General features: G+C 48.0%; 1 long non-coding RNA gene across 1 annotated transcript; it reads left to right on the forward strand.

Annotated features, from left to right (window-relative positions):
• The first annotated feature begins 3,278 nt into the window (after positions 1-3,278).
• LOC144165146 (uncharacterized) lies at positions 3,279-15,369 on the forward strand. The gene is made up of 3 exons (XR_013321383.1): positions 3,279-3,392; positions 6,545-12,446; positions 14,116-15,369. It is a non-coding gene; the product is annotated as an uncharacterized LOC144165146 (long non-coding RNA).
• Positions 15,370-21,457: the final 6,088 nt, after the last annotated feature.

Here is a 21,457-nt window from a genome sequence, read left to right on the forward strand (position 1 = left end):
CGCTCTACCTACTCGTGCACGCCCCCGTGTGCCAACGTGTTTTCAAATAAATTGGAATGAAAACTTAGGTAGGCAGCAATGCGCCACCATCAGCTTCGCAGTCACCAGTCGCGGTCGCACGCTGGATGCCTTGTCGGTTGTTCGTACGAGGGATAAAAAACAGGCGCGCTCTTGTTTTTTATTTAAATCGCGGCAATCACTGACACTGACAATCACTGACATCACTGAGATTTACTTCAGACTCCAATTCCAGAGAAAATCTGCTGTTGCAGCGACCAACCCGTTCCGCTGGTGCCGTGTAGATTCAATGCGCAAGTCTTGACGCAGAAAAATTACTAGGACCCAGATTTCGGAAGTGTAGTGGACGCGCATTTCACGGCGCGCTGAAGGTGCGTTTCTCACGCTCGCTCGGGCGGCGGTTCGCGTTACCGGACCCGCCGGATGTGTGACGCGTGAGCTATCGTGTTCCACGCCTGCGCCGCCGCGCCATCGGGGACCGGGGGGTTTATTTCTCTTCGCTTAATAAGGCCCTTGAGTTCCAGCAACCGGTCGGTGTGGTCGCTTTCATCGTCGCTCGTCAGCCGACGAGACATGGTGTCAGAAGTGGGATAAAGTTAGCAACACATCGATCAATTATTAATAGCAATCAGTCTAAGGTGCGTAGCATGCAAAACACGCTATGGCGGATGGAGATCCTTCTATGCAGTTCAGCGGCACCGGGCTTCAACCGCCACCGAAATTCGATTTTGGGAACCCAAGCTCTTGGAAAAAATGGGTCTACCAGTTCGACGACTATTGCTATGCATCTGGGCTCTACCAAGCGCCGGGAGAAGTACATGTCAGAACGCTTCTTTACGACATGGGCTCCCAAGACGCCTGCCGCGTTCTCGACACTCTAGCATTGTCCAGCGAAGACTGGAGCTCGCTAGAAGAAGTTCACCGATCACTTCATCCACCCGGTCAACGAGGTCTACGAAAGTGTCCGCTTCCACTGTCGAACCCAGGGCGAAGGCGAGACCGTAGACGAGTTCTACACTGCGCTGCGTACACTTGTCAAAAAGTGCAACTACGCCTCAGCGGAAGTGGAAGAACGACTCGTTCGAGACAGGTTCGTCGTGGGTCTCCGGGACTCTAACCTTGTGGACAAACTGTGCCGAACACAAAAGCTTACCCTTGAAGAAGCAAGACTACAGGCTCGCATCAACGAAGATGCCGTGAAAGCCCGTGCAGCAGTGCTCCAAAAAGAGCCGAATCCTGCTCACGTTGTGGCCGAGGCCAAAGTTCGAAAGCGCTTCCAAAAGCCGCGCGACATGGCTCGGATTCTCAAGGGAGCTCCACCACGAGCTGCAGATACTGCGGTCGACCAACGCATCCTCGAGCAGATTGCCCAGCTAGGCAAGCCAAGTGCAAAGGGTGTAATCCGATTGGACACTTCGAAGCAGTCTGCGAAAAGAAAAGCAAGAACACGGGAGCTCTCACACTGCACTCCGTAGCAGCCATCACCAGAGCCAAGTTCGTAAAAGTGGCCGTCAACGGACTACGCTAACTTCAAGGTTGACTCGGGTGCGGAGGTGACAGTGGTACCGGACTCGTTTCCAGGCATACCGAAACAGCTGCAAAAGCCAGAAGGTGAGCTTACGGGCCCAGGAAATTACTCCCTCACCGTTCTCGGAACATTCCAAGCGAAACTGAGCTGGAAAGGCAGGTGTACAGTGCAAACAGTGTATGTTGTGCCTTCGCAAGACCCGCCGCTTCTTGGATTCCCTGCGATACAGGCTCTCGGAGTTATACGGTTCGTGGGCAGTGTAACGGATTCTACCGTCACTTTGAAGGACAGTCTCTTCGATGGCTTGGGCGAGCTGCAAGACGAATACGTGATACGTCTCCAACCAGGCGCCAAACCGTTCTCACTCAGCGTGCCGAGAAGAGTACCGATTCCGCTTCACAAACCAGTTCGAGAGGAGCTCACCAAGCTCGAATCCCAGGGAGTCATCCAACGGGTGGACCATCCCACACCACGGTGTTCCGGTATGGTGGCTGTTCCAAAAGCAGGAGGAGGCTACCGAATATGCGTTGACCTCACCCGACTCAACGAAGTCGTGCTTCGGGAGCGTCACATACTACCCTCAGTCGAGAACATCCTGGGACGCCTCGGATCAGCAAAGGTATTCTCTAAGCTCGATGCTACCGCTAGCTTTCACCAGGTGAAGCTTTCAGAAGAAAGTCAAGAACTCCCTACGTTCATAACACCAATGGGAAGATTCTGTTTCCAAAGGCTACCTTTTGGAATCTGCTCAGCGCCAGAATATTTTGAACGACAGATGAGCAGAATTCTGGAAGACCTCGAAGGAGTTGTGAGCATGATTGACGACATTCTTGTCTTCGGAGCACTGCAGCAAGAGCATGACCGAGCATGATTGACGACATTCTTGTCTTCGGAGCACTGCAGCAAGAGCATGACCAACGTCTCAAGCAGGTGTTATAGCGCTTGGAAGAAGCGGGAATCAAGCTTAACCGCAAGAAATGCACGTTCTCTGCAAACCAAGTCAAGTTTCTTGTAGTCGTGGTTAGCGCACAAGGAATCAGTCCCGATCCAGAAAAGGTCGAGGCCTTGGCGGAGTAACGCTTGTTCCATCTTTGGCTCGTTCCTTTTAACTGCGCTATTTTTACTGTGCACCTTAAAACACCCGGTTATTCCTCCCTCCCCCTCTGTGCTTTTACTACATAGCTGCATTTATTACATGGAATGGCGAGTGGATTTTTAAGCATTGCCTTGGGCACACATGGTATCTAGCAGGTTATTTTATGCACCATTCTTTTTTTAAGCAACCAACCTTCCCATCCGGCAAGCAGACTATTCATATGCTTGCAGGCTCTGTTTTCACCATCCTTGCGTCTGCACATATGTATATTTGTTAAACGTTGCCTGCATACCTTCTAGTCCTGACTTCATATTTGAAAAGCGGCAACTGGCCACAGTTGCCGCTTTTCTAATGGAGGCGAAAAGCGGAAATGCCCATGTTCGAGATTTTGGCACACGTTAAAACATCCCCAAGTGGTCAAAATTAACCTTAGTCCCTCACTACGGTGTGCCTCATCGCCTGTGTAGTGTCAGTGTGTTAAACCTCATAGTCAATCAAAGTGTTCGTACAAACCTTCTACAAAGCAAGCACAAGCCGTTTTCAACTTTATGTGGTCACTGGTGAACTGACTGTTGTAAAACTGTGCATCGCAGCATGTTTAAGTTCACATGTTACTACTCACTCTTGCAGGTCTGAAGCATGAGACCAACCACTGGCTCTCAACAGCCACTCCCCCAGTCCGGTGAAGTCAACAAAAAGCCATCCAGCCACCACTAGGCACACAAGGCTGCAGAAAAAACTTGGCATAGCGTATGCATGTTTCTGGCCTATTTTTGCTTCTCTTAAGAAGGTAAAGTTTATGCAGCCTGTGTTGCTTTTCAGTTTCAGTTGTACAACTTTTTTTTTTATGTTGATTATGCATTTTCGTGTTGAAACGTATAAAAATGTGCAGTGCCAAAGGGACACTGCACCTCCAAGGCAAACTTCATTTTAGATTTTTTTATCCTTCACCTCCGTAAATGCTGGCATCATTACAGGAGTACTTGTCGAACGTTTTGATGTGTGGGTGTTTGCGTCTGTCCCGAATGCAAGATGGTGTGCCACGGTCCCTTTAAAGGGACACTGAAGTGATATGTAAACATTGCGGGATTACTTGCGCAAATTGTAGTCCGGGGTCCCCAGGCCATGTTACGACCACTCTGGGCGCGTTTACGCGCTTTTATTTAGTAGAAAACTTAATTCGAAAATGCTGTCCTCCTCTCTTTACGCTCGCCCATTTTCTGCGGCGTTTTCGTGTGACGTCGAAAGGAGCCGAGCTCGCAATTGGCTGAGCTATCTGCACGGCTCCCCGGCCTTCAGACAGAGTCAGTCGGCCCAGCGTTTCGTCCGCCGGACGCCGACGGGTCGTCGCAATTCGTTCGCTCAGTTGAAACGAAGCCAGGGCCAGGACACGTTTGTGAATGGAAGAATGGGCCTTTCTTTACTTGGTTAGTTTGTACACTGTATCTAGCTCCAAGTCAAGGTCGCTTCACACAAGCGCTGCGCAAACGCACATGCGACGCTTCGCTGACTGGTACGCCCGTAGGAAAATATAAAGTCTCTTGAAGGCGGGAGAAGAGTCAGCGAAGTCAATATAGGTACTAAGGAAATAAAATCAACTGATATTTTTACCGTACAGCGTAAAAGTAGGGCGCGGGAAGCACTTTTTTGCGCTGGGCGAACAAGCACAGCGGTCAGGAGCACGACTACGCATCTGCGAACGCTTTTGCCTCTACGAAATGCAATTCCTAGACGTGAGCTATTGCGGAAACTCGGGGGACGCTTACTGCACGAGCACAATACAACAAATAGTCACCTAAGCTGCTTGAAATGCCAAAACTAAATAAAAATGTAAACTTGTTGTACAATATATACCTTATATTACCACGATCGGCGCAGCCCGTCTCGTAGCCGAGTTGTCTAAGGCTGCAGGTGTGTCGCCGCCGAGTGTTTTGCAAGTCACGAGTTCGAGTCCCCGCGGGTACGTACTTTTTTTTTTTTGTAAGTTAACTTTTTTTTTTCTGCCGATGTTTTCTACATTGAGTTCACCTTTGTTTGGGCCGCAACGTTCATGGCTCCACGAACTAGTTCACAGAACGCGCGCAGGCTGGCACTGGCGCGCTAGCGAGTTCTCGTTGGCGTGCTGTCCATAAGCACCGACTGCTTGCGGGCAGTGGGTACAGGCCAGAATGAACAGACCCTTGGCCTGGTGGCCTGGTGCGAACACGCATTTTACGGTACAGGCATGAGTGAGGCAAGCTCCAAATAGGGGGGGGGGAAGCGCATGACATTTGTGCGTCTGGGGGCACGTGGAGGGCGTCCATGCACTGCGTAGGCCTTGGCTAGTGAATGCTACGATTCCAAGCCGTCCTGGGAGGCTTATCTTTATGTATTTTTACAGCTGACAACATGGCAGAAGCGCGGTACGATGATTACTGAGTTATTGAGAATGCCCATCCAACAACGCACAGGTTGTGTTTTACAGAACCGAAACCGAAACCGAAACTTGTTTGGTTGCTCACCTTGGGCATCGTCCAATCACGGTCCCGCTCCTCCCAACGTCACAGCTTTAGTTGGTGCGGCCGCCGCAAACCGCGCATGGTAGTTTTTCTTCTTTGGCGCTTTGTAAAATAATTACCGATTTGTCAACCGGATAAACGATGAAAAGGGGGCTAATTTGAGCCAGTCTACGCAGTGCAAGCAAAAACGGGAGCTTGACAAATTCACTTCAGTGTCCCTTTAAGGTGTCTGGACCTACCCCACTTCTGATAGTGATGAAAGGCATGTCATAGTCTTCACATAAGCCATATGATGGCCAATTATTTAAATACGTGTGAACATCCACTGCCTGACTACTCTTTACGTCCCAACTTTCAGCCTCTCATCAGTGCTAGTAAACATCCTACGCGAGGCTGACCCCTTTGCTAAGCTGCACAGAAAAAAGGTCAACCCAACAGCTCAGCCATTATCAGCTGACAATTCTTGTGAATCCTCAGGTGCTGTCATGTGCACAAATAACTCCGCCATGTGCTCACCTTTGTGAGAGAGAAACGAGCCAAGAATGCCCCAGCAACACATCAGTGATGGCCTCCCAGATGGCCGATAGGATTCTCCAGGTACAGCGCGAAGGGGTTTTGAACACCCTCCCCCAAACATTTTACTATGCTGCACATAAGCAAGTGCTAGCATTCATTTTGGCAAGGCTCCTTCCATTCTCCCATACCTCCATACACCCCCAACCCCTAAAAGTATTTCTGGCTGTACCAACAATTGATGGACTGTGAAGAATGAGCACCCTGGAAAGAACTAAAGGAGGTGTTTCAGGTGTGCATTTGGAGGTTGTCAGGTGACACACTGTTGAGTCGAGTTGATACGTGCAGCATACCACGGTAGCAATGCACCAAGCATGTGTGATCCTGCATTCAAGGCCAGTGCACTGCAGGCGTATTAGTAACTGCACTTGCATTGGGTCAAATTAAACTACGCAGCTGTTGAGAAAAACAATGGGGTGTACTCACGGGAGCAAAACTCTAGATTGATGCAAGCAGCAGCTGAAAGGCATTACATGCTGCCACATGAATAAGTGCCTCCTGCCAAGAAGACACTGGCTGTACGGCCTAGTTTAACAGTACGATGTTCATTTCGTGCTTGTTGCTTTGGCTACATGTGGCTTCGGCCTTGTTGAAGCGTTTTAGCGATTAGCGGTCAGTAATGCATTGAACGTTTTTTTCTTGACCTCTGATTGGGAGCTTAAGCACTCGACAGGCTTCATTAAAATAAAGTCCTAGCACTTCGGGATTTACACTCTATGCGCAGATTGTGACTATTCGTGAAGGACGAGGACAATAGAAAGGAGCAGTAAAAAATTCTCTAGGGCCTCATCTGGGGAGAGTGACCATTTGGGCTCCTTTCCTTGGTTGCAGCAAAGCCAAGGGAATGCGAGCTGTGGACCGGCGACCAAGGACAACTCCACCCAGAGCTGGGATTGTGTGCGCTGGACGTTGCGTCGTCGGCTGTCGAGCACTGAGGGCCAAAACCATCGAGGACAGGTGGCCATATCCATGCCAACAGAATCAACCTAAACAACAAGGTGAGCTGGGCAGCTATGGTCTCCCACGGCAAACACACTCAGAGACACATGGTCCCCCAGAGTCAATACACTCACGGCAGACATTCCGATTCATGCTCAGAAATTAACAAAATCCATCACATGCTTCAGTCCATTATCGTTGGAAAAAAAAAGTTCTAAAAGCAGCCCTAACTGAACTTAAGGGAGTCGACACCACTGTCAACCCCGCCTCTTCCAAAACGTCAGACCAGCATCTCAGGCCATCGTTGACTCCAGCCACAGCAGGTTACCGACCTTGGGGTCCTCAGAAATGGGGTCCGCAGATGCAATGGACAATTCTCCATCTGGCTCTGCTCAGTTAAAACACTGGGACAAGAAAATTGGCCTTGGCAAACCCCCCTTGCTTCGGAGTCGGATGATTAGTACGTTACGGAAGGTGTGCTTCAAAATTTTGGAGAACAGATCTTGGAAACCCTCGTGCGACATTCAAAGCCATGTTAGTGCAATTTGAAGATACGATTGGTGCTGAAATCACCGGTCTCAACATTTGCATCACCGGTTCTTTGAGGACGCTGCGTGAAGGGGAATGGGCCCCATAAAATCGACTGCACGTGCGTCTGGCCTCCGTCAGCGGACAGTTCCAAAGTGCTCACCAATCGTCTAAAGGCACATTCCCACTGGCGACTTGGCACATTGCGTGACGTCGCAAGTGATGAGCCAGGCATCGCTTTTTCTCGTTTTGCGAGGGAGGACAAGATCGCTCTAGGACTGAATCCCCTCGTTGCACCTCGGCAATGCAAAACCGGATAGCCAATCATGGCTAAGGAGTCAGCTGACGTAGCTGCAAAGGAAAGATTTGTTTACATCTAGCAATGCAAACAATGGTGAGCCGCTGCTGCCGCACAGGGCTGACTGTGCCTGTCGGGTCAGGGGTCAGGCCGGCAAGGTATTTTTCATGCGCTTCAGTTCTTTGGTCAGTGACTTCAGGGTATGTGTGTACTAATCAACAAACAGTGTAGAACTCATCAGTGTGGAAAGCCTTTTCAAATGGCAAACACGGTGTAGAACTTGGAGCGTTCGGAGGCGTCAAAACTTCTGCGTCTGTGAAAAGAAGTGAAATTTGCCGGCCGGGATGTGAATATTGTTGCATCGAATTAATTACTAAATGCAAAACATGGCTGACCGGCACGTTTCTCCTAAACGTATGGAGCCCTTCTCGCAACACCTCCAAATTGACCAAGCTTTTTTAGAAAACTCTTGAAATTTTCCATTTCGACACATTACTCATTGTCGGTGATTTCATTGCACATCACACTAAGTGGGGATTGCAAGCATGACACCATTAAAAAGCGAAAACCTTTGGCTTGATGCCCAACAAGAAGGCCTCACCCTTACCACTGACCATACGCATCCCACTTGCACCGGAAGTAGTGTGAGCAGTGATGAGCAGCAGTGTGAGCAGCCTTGCCTCACTTTTACAGGACACACGTAAAGGAAGACTACTTTACGCAACACATAAGAGAATCTCGGCAGCGACCACCCGGCAACATCAAACGAAGGTCTGGTAGGCCCGCTTATCCTCATTTACTGAGATGCATTTCAAGGGCTCTGAGTGGTGCAACGGGATTCCTCACACTCGGTGATTGGTCCACATATCTGAGAAATAACTAACATCAAGGCAAAGGCGGATCAACTGGGCCGAGATGCTGAGCAGGCAAATAATTATACATTTGAAGCAGGGAACCAATGCCAGGTTGACTTGCAGCTTCCCCACATGTGGGAGGCCAAGAGTGGTTTGCAACAGCAGCTCCGCAAGAACAAAGTCAGTTGCAACGTGTTTTGTCGCCTGGATTGGCTTGACCAACACATTGAAGAATACTCAGTTATTGCGACAAAATTGGCATGCAGCTTGCGATTGCACCGTGAGAAGCAACTACCCAAGACATGAAACGTCATCTGATGCTTAATCGATCTCGGTAAGAGCCAAGCCATACATTGATGCAACCTAATAGGGAATTCCATTGAGAGAACAGGAGCAGTTGCATCGTGCAGTGAGGAGTAGGTGACAGAACACTTGGAGGCACGCGGGAGCAGGGCCACTGCACCTGCCATGAGTGCGGCACGCACCCGGAGAGCAGGTGGGAGAGGAAAAAACGACGAGGGGAAAACACGGTCCCGACCGGCTGTATGGGCATACATGATAGCATTTATCAGGTTAAATAAGGGCGATCCGGCTACATTACTTGCAGTAGCAACAATATGAGGCCTGTCTGCAAGATTGGCGAGTGAGGAACAGGCGGTATCACTACGAGGGCGTCTCAAATACGACAAAAACCAGTAACAGAGGCTATTTTGCTTATATGCTCCATCTCTCGGGGTGAAGTAGAGGTTAAACTGCCGGCTACTTGTTCTTGTAGTCGTTCGTGCGAATCTCCCCGGTGCCGTTCGTTTTTTTTTCTCTCTCTCTCGCTCTCTCTCTCTTCAGCCTTTAGCGTTTTTGAAAACTGAGAACGAATATTTCAGTAGAAGAAACACCCCCGCCCCACGCAGAATCTTTAAATGATGTACAACCAAAGTGGGAAGCTCCTTCACTGGGTCTGTTTACTGAACAGCACCGTTGATTCTGGTCATGGAGTTCAGTGAGAGTAAAGCCCCTCCTATGGGCAGGGCCGCGGCGGAGGGGCTTTAATTTAGAGCAGCCCAGCGGCAGCGCGGCGGCGCGCGCCATGTCGTCGCTCCATGTACCGTGATTACCCGATTCTAACGCGCACCCTTTTTCCGGAAAAATAGGCCGAAAAATCACATGCGCGTTAGCATCGGATTCGAAACCGAAACCGAAACAGCGGAAATTTCGTCCCACCCATCGCCATCACCATGTCAAGATGGCGCTAAAGCTTTTAGCAACGATTTTTCGGACGCAGGAAGCATGTGCGCCTAGACTTTTCTATCGGCGTTCACACAAATCATCAAATTGTTCCACTTGCGCGCTTGATAACAGCAATGGCAGCAGCGGCTCTCACGCGTTCAAAACGAGCGGTCGGCTGAAGCGTGCGGCTCTGGAGAAGCTCGCGGGATGGGCGTGCGAGGCATGGGCCATGATCCCATCGACCATGGTTGAATGTTCGTTCAGAAGTGTGGCATCGCGAAGGCTCTTGGCGGCACCGAGGACGAGATGTTCTGGTCAGCGGAAAGCGACGAGGAGTGAGATGAGCGAAATTACTTTGGGGAATAAATCGCCCATTTCTCCCGCATTCGTTTGTCTGGGTTATAAAGTTCCGTGCGCGTTGCAAACGGAGGTGCAAGTTTTTTGGTTTTTTTGTCAGAAAATTCGGGTGCGCGTTAGAATCGGGGGCGCGTTAGAATTGGATAAGTACGGTAGCTCAGAGATTTCCCGCCGCGCGAACTTTGTTGTGAAAGTTCGCTCCACGTATTCCAGCCTTTAGGCATCCCAGCAATCTCTGCGGAAAAGCATGTGTGAGCAAAGCCGGGCAAAGCACGTGTGGCGGTGTGAAGCATTCGCATGCTCGTAGGGCTCGCTGCCCATTCCACAAAGTTGCAAATGCACGATGGATACTGCCGCGCTCCCCGATTCAAGGGAGCAAAACACACACACACACACACACACAAAGGGGAGGATATGACGTTAAAGGTCATGTGACTTCCTTCGTATCGTACTGTGCTCACTCCGACTTTTCAAGCGGGAGCAGATCGAACTGCTCCCAACTGCTCTCAGAGCACTGAAAGTGGTCTTGCACTACCACTGGATGACAGTGCTCCTACTTCTGTTCGACCACTGAAACACGCCTGCTCAGGAGAGAGCACTTTCAGAGTGCTTTTGAGTGCTCCTGCTCTCCCAATGGAATTCGCCATAAGTGTCATTCCCTATCAGTTTGGTAGCGCGGACAAAGAACTACTGAAGGTTATTCAGGATCTTCATATTGCAAGCTGTGCTGCCAAGGTACTGCCCCCCTACTCGAACCGGAATAATGCCCTCCTCAACATTACTTTGGGCAAGGTACGCGGCTGCCATTACGGCCCTTTGCACAAAACAAAATGTGCTTTTAGGCAAAACGACATCAGGAACAAATGCTTGTAATCTAGGTTATGACTTTTTGGAAGCCCTCACTCATTAGCTCAATATGTGTTGGGATAGAGGCCACATTCCGAAACAGCGGAAAAGAGCCAAAAATATTTTAATTTCTAAACCTGAAAAAAAGCTTACGATTGAAATTCTCCAGCCATTATCTCTCATTCCATGCAAGGGAAAGGTTCTTGAACATGGAGGGAAACTCTTTTTCTGCATACCATGATCAGTTTCAGACGTACACTTTCTACAAAGGTTAAGGCAGCATGAGCTTTAGCTAACAGCCAAACAAGGAGTCGCATTTTAAGCACATTGGACATTAACCTTCCTTGCAGCACGACTTTACAAGTAGCTATTACAACAACGCGGAAATTGCATCCTCATTCCCCCTCTTCTCGTGAAACGCACCCTAATTACAACGACGAGCCACGATAGGCCAGGGCGTAAGCTCTGCGCAGACGCTAAGCTAAATATGAGGACGTGGTTTACAGGGACGCAGCCAACTATTTTCGTCTCGACGTAATATTAGTTGCTGTAGTCAATAACCAGGGAAACTCCATTGCCTCTGGCCCGCTTCATACCCCAGTGGTGTATGAAGCAGCAGCCATTGCACTGGCAATGGTGGCCCTCACAAAAATCAGAACAGTAAAAAAATTCAGGGAAGCTTGCGCTCACGTGCAAGACTTGATCATTGACGGACACAAAGTTGAGTTTTATTGTCGTGGTGCCGTGGTTGACGTCGGCGGGATGGCATTTCATTACCTTACGTTGAGCAATGCCAGAGTGAGCTCGTCGTTTTGGTCGACGTTTTCTTGTGCCGCCCTGTAAGCATGACTTATCGTCTCTAGCAGATGCTTTGCACGCCGAGCCTGTCGAAGCACACCGGCCTCTTCCTTTTCTTGGCCATGCCAACTATCTGTGGCCTATCCACTATCCGCGACAAACTATGCACACGTATCAAGGCACGCGAGCATGAATGGTGTGCATTTTCGTAGTATTTTAAAAGCTGCGGACACCATACAGAAATGATTTGCTCAACAGCATCGCTGTTAATTAAAACCTCCAAGTCTGCAATCCTAAATTTCTCCTGAGGGCAGATCTCCGAAGAGGTGTCCGTACCTCTAACTTTTGGCTTCGACCCCGAAAAACGAACCGGCAAGTTACATCTAATCTGGACCGCTGCCCTCTTTGGCATGGCCAGGAGTGAATCCGCACACAACGCCGCTTGCGGCTTCACCGACCTAGCGCACGTCAATCTGGACGGTGGCTTCATCTCACTGTCAGGCAGGAACAGAGTAGTGTCCTACACGGATATCCCCAACCACTGTCGGCTGACCTGAGCCTGTATCCCTCCCAGGAATCTGTGGTTTGGAGACACCTCCAGACAAATTCGTGTCGGAGCTTAATTGTCTACAGCTACTGTTACCCAGGACAGGTAACAGTAGCTGTCCCCCCATCCCCCCCTGCAGAGTGCCACAGGTGCCAGGAAGGAGCAGGCCTAGCACACATGCTATGTCAGCGTCCTCACACAGCCACACCAAGTTGCAGTGTTAATAGCAGTGGGAGACCGTACTGCACAGCTCCTACTTGGGGAGAGTAGAACAAGGGTAGGAGCAGTAAGCACCCTGGAACTATCATCACATCTGTCTCTGGCCCTCCAACACCTTTCACCGTATGAATTGTTCTAATTTTTACTGCCCCATTTGCTCAATTCTTAGCTCCTACCCCATTTTAATAAAAGGTGTATTGAATGTTAAATACTCCAAATTTTTGTGCATCAACCGTAAGTGCATCTATCGCAAGTGCAAGGGGCATGAATAAAAGGGGATGCTTAGAATAAAAAAAATTACAATGTAGCAGTGAGTGTGAATTTTAGCATGTTTTAGCTATGATGGGCATGTAAATTGCTTTTGAGTGATGCTGTGTGCCAGATACTAAGTTCCCTTCTATGTACACAATGACGAGTTTTTCCCAGCAGAGTCCTGGGTATCGCGTTTACAATAGTGAAAATTCACTATCTGCTACTTATTTTTTTTTGTAGGTCTTTAAGCAAAGCCTGCAAAGCTGTTAGTAGGCAACAGGTTAGTGGGCAACAACAGAAAAAGTTTATTCAGCACACAGTATGTCATTTGTGATGTCACTGCTTAAAATGATATTTGCATTTTCCTCGTGTTAAAAAAATCACAGCAACTGGACAGTATCATACACAGAAAAGTGTTGAAACAGTTCAAAGAAATAGGGATTTAAAGGCATTATACAGACAGGTAATAGTTTTCTGGTAAATACACAAAGTAATGCCACACTCTTAAACTAAAAAGATAATTGAGATTGATGTGATTTCTCTAACATAGCACGTTAATAACAACTGAACAAGACGACGAGCTGCAGGCTTACAAAATTGCTTCACCGATGCAGTTGTTGGAGTCAGAAAAGAAATCTGTAAATACAGGATGTGTTGAGGACAAATGACCATCAATACCAGACGTGCCCAGTAAGTGCAGTCTTCTGCTGAATGGCAAACACGCAAAAAAAATGACTTGATACACAACTAAAAACAAACTGCAAAAAATGTGAGTATAATCAGATTGCAAGGTAAAACTTGCAGGACTAAATTCCTTTGCAAGTTGCAGTATTCCAAAATGGTTTTACCAATGCTGCAAATATAACCCGCCGCGGTGTCTCAGTGGCTAAGGCGTTGCGCTGCAAAGCACGAGGTGCAGTCACTTTCATTTCCGAGGGTTGGGGTGGTCGGACCAGCGACAAGCGCCTTACCGAGTCTTGCGGCATCTTAAATAACCTTGTACCAGGTGACACAGTGTTGGCTGACAGAGGATTCACAATAGGTGATGCTGTTGGCATCCACTCAGCCAAGCTAGAAATGTCGGCTTTCACTAGGGGGAAATCGCAGTTATCGGCTTGGGACGTCCAAAAAACTCGAAAATTGGCTGATGTCCGCATTCATGTAGAACGGGTGATTGGGCTACTTAGAGGACGATACCGAATCCTGTCAAGCACTATTCCAATTGATCTTGTGACTGTGAAGCACAACGAGAGGCTCACCCAGCTAGACAAAATTGTAGCTGTCTGCGCAGCTCTAGCAAATCTGAGCCAGTCAGTTGTGCCATTCGAATAGGCATTTTCCAGCAAGCCGTGTGCATCAGTTTGGCTGAGACAACAATGTCTAGCAGTTTCCCTTATTGTGTGGGAAATAGGTGGGTGAGGCACGCCGTAGTGGAAGGCTCCGGATTAATTTTGGCCACCTGGGGCAAGAAGGGGGGGGGATCTTTAACGTGCGCCGAAATCTCGCAGACACGGGCGTTTTTGCTTTTCGCCTCTGTCAGAAAAGTGGCTGGGAATCGAACCTGCAATGTCCTTGGGCCCAGCAGCACAACACCTTAGCCACACAGAAGAGGATGGAATGGGAATGGCCGCAATGAAATGCCAGTACTGGGCAACAGTGAAAAGAGCAGCAGGCATCCAATGCCACTGGTTAGAAGGCGAACATGACCATTAAGACAGCCAGGATGCAACGCATGGTTAGTGTGGTGTGTAACGGGTGTGCAAAAAATGTTGTGTGGTGGGCATCTAAAATCGCCGCAAACCATGTGTATTTATTGGAAGTATGATTTAGGGACTACCCAGCGATGGGCATAACAGCACAATGCACAGGCTACTGTACCAGGTAGTGCAATTCCTGATAATTGACTTATTGATGCAATTTTTTGTTTCGCTGTAGTATCTAAATGCACAGATGTTTTGGTTTTCATTGTGTGATTTGCAGTTATGTTCTGTCATGAAGATTTTAGCCCTGGTCATCTGTATGAATGCACTCTTCTGTTCAAACAGAACATTATGAGGATTTTGCTCCTGTAGACATGAAAAGCTGTTTCCTGGACTGTTGACCGACGATTTACCTAATTTCTTGGCGGTGATGCCGTAATGTGTAAAATATGCCCTCCGAATTTTCCATAATGTGAAATGCTATTCCACGCAGTGAATGGCAGCACCCATTGCGAGCCTAAAGCAATGAAAGTCTAGATGAAGACATCAAGCCCAATTTTGAACTGTTACGCTCGTGATTTTGATTCCAATGGTTTAGGTAGGTTATTTTTTGTCAGTTGTTACACCACTGTCCATTTTATGCTGCTGCTGCTGCTGCTGCTCTAGTAAACGTTCTTCAGCTTAGTTCTGTGTCTTCACAAAAAATACAGGGTGTTTGTAATGCTTCCCAATGTCAGTATTTCTTTCCCTTTTTTGTCCTAACTGACATTGATGATTGTCGTCGTAGTATGCAAGTTTTTAAGAGTTGTTAGTGTTTTGTGCAAAAAAAATTGTGCATCTTAGTTAGTGACATGAGGGGTCTCAACTCACATCAGTGAGCAAGCAAGCCACAGTCAAGAAGTTCAGTCCCACATGGGAAGGTTGCAATGCAAGAAGGGCAGGGGGGAGGGGGGTGTAACAAATTGTCACCTAATGCTGCCGTTCAAACGAAACAAGTCCTTTCCCACACATTGTAAATATGCTTGGTCATTTCTGTATGGAATCTGGTGTCACCATTCGAGAAACATATCAGTACTGATCTCCAGGATGACTAAAATCTAGGCAGTGATATTTGTTTTACGGTGATCCTTTAATACATCAAAAGGTCAAAAAAAAATCAAAAGGTCTGCAGGCCACATGTGGCCCGGGTGTTTCACACCCTTGCTTTAGATTAACTGTGCACAATAGGGCATGGCTATGTGTATCAATCGTAACACAAAGAATGGAAGGTTACAAGTGGAAGCACCCACACACAAAAACCGAATGGAATGGGAAAAAATGGTGTTTCCGTGTTCTAGATGCAGAGTGTCTTATGCTCGGGGGTATGTCACTTGTTGACCGGTGGCGACCGTCCGCACACCATCTGTGCATGCGCTCCTCTCCTCCTTTCCAAACAGCTGCGTACTCTCCTCTCCTCTCCTACCTACCGTCTGTGCACGCTCCTCCTCCGTTCGCTTCAGCTCTCTCGCACGCATGCGCGGCTCTCTCTCGTAGTCTCCTCTCCTACAGCTGTGAATATAAAGGGGAACGCGCAGAGCGCGCGTTCAGTGCTGCGCTTGCTTCGCTTGACTCCGTGCTTCTTCAGATGAAGTAGGATGGAAGCAACAGTCCCGTCAGCGGGTGCGCTGACGCAATTAAACATAACGGAAACGCAAACGGAACCCCCATGACACTTCGCATCCTACTCATGGTTCCCTTCGGGGAGATGGGTGTAATTTTTTTTTGTACCCCAGCAAGGCTCCTTGTCTCTGTTTAGCTCCAAGTAGTAGTGCAGAAGTGACAACAAAAGAGAATCGGCAGACTGCATCGGTGCTCCTGTGACCTACTGCAAACTATCACTAATATTTAACTGATGGGTAATTACATTGTGAACTGTTGGTTGGGTGGTTTTTTATTGATGTGTAATAAAATGTTTCTTGATAGACATGTTCTCATCATGCCATTTTAAGTGCAATGCACTTCTTAAGCGACCCTGAACCTGCGTCCACCGGCGATGTCCGCGCACGTGGAGATGGGCGCGCGCAGCCTGGCCGCTGACATGGCACATGCCCACGTGGGGGATTGGCCAGGAATCTCCTCGTCTTTCTTGGCAACGGGGGGAGATGGGCGTGCGCTGCCTGGCCGCTGACATGGCACATACCCACGTGGGGGATTGGCCAAGAATCGGGCGTGAGAAGGGCTAATGCACCTGCTTAAAGGAGTACTGACACGAAATTTCAAAGCTGAGATCCGCTCTAGCAATCAAGTACAACGACAACACAAATAGGTGTCTGTGAATAAATGCATCTTTCTTTCTTTGTAGTTGTGTGTGTGTGTGTGATCTCTCTTTCGCGAACATTACCGAACCGCGCAAATTCAACTCGTGCATTCGCACTTTCACATTGTTCCCCTCGGGGAAATGCGGGGAATTTTTAATAGTGTCCCAAGCTGCTGTTAGCAGTTACCCTAGGTGTAAGTAAGACAAGTTAACTTAACAAACCTTGCTGCTGATGCCCGGAAACACCACTGTTAAGCTTTGGTGGTGCACAAAGAACATGGGTTGGTAAGCTAGTTGGTATTGCATAATGAAAAGTGGGTCTTACAAAGCAATATGAACAAAGGCAGGACAAAGCACTGAACTGTGACTGATTGTTTATTCAAGGAATAAACATACCAATGCGATTGCAACCAATGAAAAGGCTAAAAGCACATCAAAACCAACACGTCGTCTCGCCCCTTCCCTGCTACATAGCAAGGTTTTGATACACGATTTCTTTTTTTGGGAGTGCAACTGAAGGGTCTCTAATGCACACATTATTAAACATTCAATTTCAAGTACGCCTATCAATTCATGTGTGAACTTTTCCTTTTCTAAGCAATGAACGCACTTCCCAAAAAGTGGAACACAAGCGTAACTTTTCGCAGTGTGACAAAATGTGGCCCGATAATTCAATGAAGTCTTTGTGCTCACTGTACAGATCACCATTTCATAACAGTTGAATTAGCCAAAATGAAGGCGATAGCCATAAGTTATCATTTTCTGGCCAGAAACCACGTCTTGCAAAAAATATTCTAGCACATGAAGAGTATGACTAAAATGTTTTTTTTTATATTCTAGCACATGAAGAGCATGACCAAAATGTTTCTTTTTTTTTCATTTTCCACAGTCATTGTAAATTCAAATAGCAGTAGCTGGAAAGGCACCTAAATGCACATAAAAGGCCACCAGTCGACCTCGCTATTTATTTCTGAATATTTCTGTAGATCAGTTTCGAAGTGTGCTAAACACCATCACTGTATTTAAACCTGCTGCTGCTCACGGATGCCGCAAAAAACGGCACTCTTGAGGCTTGCCCCGCAGGACGCACACCAGCTCTGTGAGGGCGCCGTATTTCTTTTCTAGCAGCTGCATACGCCTGCAATGAAAGAGAAGCAAAAAAACAGGCTAAAGTTCGGGGTGAAGCAGAAAGGCACAGTTACTTCCATTATGTGCACAATTAGTTTTTCTAAACGAAGCAGGAGCTACAAGTTTTGTACGGAGACTAAAATGGCAGTTCTGCTGCCCCTAAAAACACATAATAGTAAGTTTCGCTAAGCGCTGCTGGCGCAAAACAACAGCTTGAGACGACGTTCGTCTCCGGACGGCGTGATCGAACAGCAATTTCTTTAAAAGAGATATATCGGCCTCAAAAGTGCGCAGGATAGAAGTACCCGAGGTTTTGACCTTTAACTGATGCTCGCCGGTTTCCTCGCTCCACCCAAGGACAATCGAAACACAGGGCTTCATGTCCTGCGCTGAGATTGACAGAAGTAAATTGATCGCTGCATGCGATCCAATCACCGCACGAGAAAAAACAAAAAGAAAACACGTTGCTGCTTATGTTCGCGTTATTATCAAAAAAGCAGCCCTAAAAACGGCTTCCCTCAAGATGGCACGGGCCACACATTAGCACTGGGTTTCTCGTGCGCTAAATGTTTCACACTCAGCAAAACAACTCACCTGTGACATTAGAGCGCGGCGGCGACTTGATACGCGTCTGGCGATAGGTAGATCGCACTGTACTCAACAGTACTTAGCGTCGAGTTATTACTTTGCGTTCAGTGGGCATCAGTTTGGAAATGATGCAGTTCATGCTGACAAACGACCAATGCGCTAACGATGCAACCTTTGCGCCCCGACCGACTCGCACTCGCTCGTAGGTGTGCGCAGAGGCTGGGGTTGAATTGCAGATAAGGTTGTCACACTCATGAGCGGAACCATGAATTTTCGCGTAACCAACGCTATCGCGGTGCAACAGACTAGCAAGCCACTCGCACACGCCTTGCACGAAAACACAAGCTCATATCGCGGACCGCGACCTGACTGGCCGCCATGAAGGGACGGAGGAGAAGAGGAGGGCCTGATCTGCGGGCAGTGCGCACAACGTCGCCTAGCAACAGACGCTTGGCCACAGATATGGCGGCGCACGCATGGTTGCCTGTATGTATGTGAATACGCTCTATACATTGTAGTAGGCTCCCATTATATCCAGAAATGCTATCCATAATGGTCGCTTTGAGCCAATGGCCGCTCTATACATTGAGTTAGGATAAATAGGTTGTCCTCTAAGTGCCTGCCTCGTCTGGAGACATTTTGTAGTTATCCCAAGATGCCGCTCCCCTCCACCCACGCAAGTAGTTCCGCTTTCATGACTTGCATTTCCAGAGTATATGCAAGTGAGGTAACGGCAATATGGCTCCAAACGATCGCTGGCATCAGCGCTGTCCCCTTCACCTTCATAGATTAGCGTTCCGTTCTGTGTACTTCTTCAGTCGTTTTCCTTAGTTATTTTACATGGCTTAAAATCTTTCTCGGCGCGTCTCTATCTTTTGCCCGTATATTTGAGACCCATCGCTCCCTTTCGCATTGCTGTACAACTTTGGTGTAGAAGCGTTTCCACTTCCGGCTTGTTTAGGTGGTACCAACTCAACTTCAAAGTTATTTCCTCTGCTCCCTCAATTGCTTGATGTCATTGTGTGTTATAGTTCCCTTGCTTTCCTTGTTCCACCAGTTTCTTGGATTTCTTTTTCCTTCCCAGTTGTTGCGTTTTTCCTTGCTTATCTTTGCTTGATAAAAACCGATTGCAGTTAAACGTGGATATGACGAAGTTAACAAACATGCGCATTTTTTCGTTACACCCAGGTTCTCGGTACATGCAGGATTAGAGTTTACGCTCGCAGGAATTAAGCAGAAACGAACCCAGTATGCTAGGCATCAGTGATGCTGAACTCACCCTTGTTCAAGAATATATTTCACATTTAAAAACCGCGTGATTACCACTTACTGCAACTGCCCGACCCCCGAATTCCACACGTAACTAAGCATCACTTTTGGTTTGTTATGCTTTGCGGTCCCTTAACGCGTTTCGAAAACCAAGCTTATGCTTAAAGGGCGCCTTTTCGCGAACTTCATGCTCTTTTCTCCAGTCAGAATTGTTGAAGAGATGCTAGCTTGGACACTGTGCCGACCGGTGACGCTGCTCTTTCTCGCCGTAGGAGACGGCATTTAAAATTGCGAGCTTGCCTTGAAAAGACAACTCTTTTCGTATTCGGGCAGAAGAAATCATCCACGAGCCCATACCCTCGGCGCCATCTCTCGGTTCGGGCCGCTCCAGGCAAGTTCCCAAGAAAATTCTGGAAAACTTCAGAAAAGGAGTGAGTGTGTACCTTTACTTGGCCTTATACATCAGTTTAAACCATCAAGAACGCTCGCTTATCGAATACCGCGCCGAAATCGGCCGGAGAATAAGGGAATCTGAGAAGAAAACATCCGATAACACGCTAAACATATTCGGAATCTGAAGTAGACAAATTCCGTAATTCCGGCCTCAATCATCTAGTTATTAGCACCAAAAGAAGGCTAAAACCGAAGCGAAAAGGAAAATGTAATCGGTTTTGACCTGTGAGGCGGCAAGATCAAGGAAAATTACCCCACCTTCCCGCGAGGGGAACCCTGTGGAGATACGACGCATCTCGGGGGTTCACTTGGTGTTTCCGTTGGGTTAATTCTTTAATTGCGTGAAACGTGTGAGGAACGCGTATGATGTATTCTTTATTTAACACGCGGCGTAACGTTAACGATGACGGCCTTGTGGTCGCTGAAGTGTACGGGTAGTGGATGATGAAGTAACGGGACCACCGTGCAATTTGCAGCGAAGATCAAGTCTATGCACGTGCCCGAAATCGGAACGCCGGTGCTGGAACTACCGCGGCTATGACGCAAAGTGGCGAGGCTATGAGGCAACACAATCTAACAAAATGCACTTTAATCTAATCTATTCTAATCCAAGCCAAGCCAATCTAATCCAATCCAATGCCCGTTGCGAGAGAGTATTCGCTATCAAAGAGGAGACGGGGTGAGCGGCGGAGAGCGCAGCTCGCGCGGCGAGTTGAATGGGGGGGGGGAGTGTGGACGGACAACAACAATGCCGTATGGAGGGACAAGGTGAGTGAATGAGATGCAGTCGCATCTAAAAGGAATAGTACTACGAGTAGTGCATCTTCTGGTTCCGCCTGACATGGCTGCACCCTTCCGAGAGCAGTTTGCCAGCAGACCAAATTGGGCGTTACTTTTAAACGGCTCGCTCGATTTCAGTGACATTTGTGGCATATGAACCACAAAAGTACGGAGATAGCACTAGAAAAAAGCGTAGAAACCGGAGAAGTAAGAAAAGTAAAAAAAAACAGACACCGCAGGGTTGCAAACCTGGGCTACAGGGTTGCCAGACCTTTCCAAGAAAACCTGCTAAATTTGGTAGAAAAGTTGGATCTTGCCTCAGACTCTGAGAATCACTTGGTTAGAAGGAGCAAACATCTGAGAAAAAAGGAAGGATAACATATGATGCTTGAGAAATCTGAAGAAAACTAGGGGAAAAAATTATGCACCACACCAAAGGAAAAGTGGCTACACCCCACACGTCGAGGGACGACTCCAGGAGCATACAGCCACGAACAACGCCCGATCATGCAACAAAGACCAAAGGATCAACAGCTCCGCCCAAACGAGGGCAGAGTACATCCTAACAAGTAAGACTTGAGCAACTGAGGAAGGAAAAGATGAAGAAGCAGAAGACGAAGTATGGCTCCAGCACACCCACGGAGGACAGGAAGACGACGAGACTTCAC

This window comes from Haemaphysalis longicornis, unplaced genomic scaffold (genome assembly GCF_048455015.1).
Source record: "Haemaphysalis longicornis isolate Haplotype H1 unplaced genomic scaffold, Haemaphysalis longicornis Haplotype H1 scaffold_14, whole genome shotgun sequence".
In the NCBI taxonomy this organism is placed as follows: domain Eukaryota; kingdom Metazoa; phylum Arthropoda; class Arachnida; order Ixodida; family Ixodidae; genus Haemaphysalis; species Haemaphysalis longicornis.